Source organism: Chelonoidis abingdonii, chromosome 4, assembly GCF_003597395.2.
Source record: "Chelonoidis abingdonii isolate Lonesome George chromosome 4, CheloAbing_2.0, whole genome shotgun sequence".
NCBI classification, from domain to species: Eukaryota; Metazoa; Chordata; order Testudines; family Testudinidae; genus Chelonoidis; species Chelonoidis abingdonii.
In genome coordinates this window covers 115,885,607-115,888,844 of record NC_133772.1, presented here as the reverse complement: position 1 = coordinate 115,888,844, position 3,238 = coordinate 115,885,607, and positions in this window count along the sequence as shown.

The window sequence follows — 3,238 nt, the reverse complement described above, 5'->3', positions numbered from 1 at the left end:
ATTAGTTGCAACTAAATTAGCCCCCGTCATATTGCATATATACTTGGGGTTATTTTTTCCCAACGTGCATTACTTTACATTTATCCACATCAAATTTCATTTGCCACTTTGTTGCCCAATCACTTAGTTTTGTGAGATCTTTTTGAAGTTCTTCACAGTCTGCTTTGGTCTTAACTATCTTGAGCAGTTTAGTATCATCTGCAAACTTTGCCACCTCACTGTTTACCCCTTACTCCAGATCATTTATGAATAAGTTGAATAGGATTGGTCCAAGGATTGACCCTTGGGGAACATCACTAGTTACCCCTCTCCTTCTGAGAATTTACCATTAATTCCTACCCTTTGTTCCCTGTCTTTTAACCAGTTCTCAATCCATGAAGGGATGAGGAGAAGTGACTATGAGATGAATGCATTTAGTTTTATTCCTTTTTTATTATAGTTAGGGCACAATCTTTTTCCCACATAAAGAAGTATCAAACTGAATGGTCTAGGCCCCGGCCCTCTGAGCCCCAGAGGGGTTTGGATTCAGACCCATCTCTGATGTATTATCTATACTAAGACACCAGCCATATACTTTGCATGAATTACTTTTAGTTCAGTTTAGATTAGGGGAAATGACCAACAAGGAGTAAAGTCCTCTTAGGAGAGCAAAGCATGCACATCTCCTCGGTGACAGGCTACAGCTCAGAGAACAAAATGGCCACTGTCTCTGTGTTCTTTGAAATATAACCATGCAGCAGAGACAAAAGGCATCGCAGTCTCCTATCGACATACATCACAAACTTTATACAGCATCTTCATCTTGAAAGATCACCAAGCACTTTACAAACAGTGGGACCCAACTGTGAAGTCTTTACTTATTTTTTACTCAACCAATTCATGTCAATGGGATTTTTCACTAAGAAAAGATTGACTGAGTATGTTCTTCAGGATTTGGCCCAATCTATATGTTAATATATTTACAACTTTATTATAAAGTGTTGGATTTAATCTATAAATCTCTAATGGTGCATTAGGCAGGTCTCTGAAGTATTTAGGCCGTTTCTTCTCATGTGATCGTACAGCAGCTGAGATCAGTAAAATCTCTCAGACTAACACCTGATTTAACTGAGAGAGGGCTGCTGATGGGGGATTGTAACATTGCAGTTTATGGGAATTAACTCAGTCTACACTGTGGGGGGTTCTTGGGGAATGTGTGACTACCAAGAGCAGAGGAGCTGTCACTCTTCTAAGGACGCGGGACAGGACATCAGCTCAAGCTGGATAATCATGAAGGAAGGGAAACCGGTGATAAAGGACTAAAAGCAGCAATCAAGGATGGCAGTCGAGCAAATGCTGTGGCTGGCAGCAATTTTTGTGGTTTCCCTGTGACTTTAATTAGACACCTCAAAGGCACCTACATTTATGAGAGTGACAGAGGTAACTGAAAGAAGCCAAGCAGCTTATCAACTGACATATCAGGAAGAATAATCAAGGCAGCTGAAGCAAAACTGGAAGCAGCTGAGCCATTTAGGATACGAAGAACCAAAATATGGTGAGGCTGTGCATGAAATCTAGAGATAGAGAGAATGAATTATTTTGTTCATGTCAAACGTGTCACATCTCATTGCAGGGAAGAGGGCAGGTCTTAAATGGATAATAATAAATCTAATATTTTCCTGTTAATATTATTTTAACAGCATCAAGAGATTCCAAAGAGTATGGGTGGTGGATGGATGGATAAGAATCACTTGACACTGAATGTAGCCATCGTGTATGTGAAGTGTGGTAGGTGTTTAATGGTGACCTCCTACACCATTAAGAGAAAGTAAAGAAAAAGGTTGTGTCCAACTGAAAGTGTAAGTACATCCTGCCTCCCTAACTCCCCTTTGCACTTTCAATTGGTAGTCCCTCACCGACAATGATGACAATATTGTCACAGTTCTCATATATGACTAGGCATATGATGCTGCAGTCCAAAACCTGATGCACAGAGTTGGCCTCACTGAGGAAATGAGAAGTCTGTATCTATGATGTTTGATAATGCAGCTCTGTAGTGCCTTTCATGTGCAGCCTGGAGATAATTTTGTTGATCCCGCTCAAACTTGTCACACGCTGATCTTGTCAGAGACTGCCAGTGAGTCCTGTTCTGAGCCATTTGCTCAAGTTCTTTGGGACTGATAACAGCTCACTGAAGACTGCTCTTCAGATTATCTTTTAAGCGCTTATATGGATGACCCTTCTTTCTTTTGCCCTGACTCAGCTCCCCATACAAGATCTGGGAGATCTGGAGATGGTGATCTTCTATTCTGATGACATGTTCGGTCCACCTAAGTTGCGCTCTCAATAACATTTCCTCAGTGCTGGATGTGTTTGCTCTCTCAAGGACCTTAATATTTAGTCACTCTGTCCTGCCAGAAAATGCTCATTGAGTGGAGAGAGCACATGTGAAATTGCTCAAGCTGTTTAATGGGTTGTCTATAAAGAGTCCACATCCCAGATCCATACAGGAGAGATGTTAGAACCACTGCACTGAAGATCTTCAATTTGGTGGAGAGATGGATGTTGTGTTGGTTAAGAACTTTTGTTTGAAGTTGGCCAAGGGCCTGGCTGGCTTTAACTAATTCTGTAGATTTCCTTTCAAGGGAGCTGTCGCTTGAGATGGTACTGCCCAAATACTTGAACTGATCTACATTTTTCAACTGTGTGCCTTGGATGAAGATGGCTGGCACTGGGGCATTGGAATGAAGTTCTAGTTAGAACGAGACCCCTGTCTTCCCAAAACTGATGGTGAGGCCGAAGAGCTGGAATACTTCAGAAAAGCTATCAACGATGACCTGAAGGTTATCTTGTCTATGAGCCATCAAGGCTCAGTCATCTGCAAAAAGTGCCTCGACAAGAAGCCTCTCCAGTGTCTTAGCATTGAGTCTTCAAAGAGCAAAGAGGGAACCATCAAGTCGGTAGCAGATGTATATCCCCTGATCCAAGTCCTTTGTTGCACGGCTGAGAACACAAGCAAAGAACAAGTTGAACAGCACTGGAGCAAGTACGCAGCCTTGCTACACTCCATTCAAGATTTCAAATGCATCGGAAAAGTTATCACTGGCAAGTACTTGCACTGTCATGTGGTCATGGAACAGATGGATGATTTGTATGATTCAGCAGCCCAGTTTATGTGCTAGTCAGTGTAGGTGCCTAGGCACTGGTGATAGTGACATGCTGTAGAGGATTCATGGGAAATTGAAGTTTCATGAGCCCT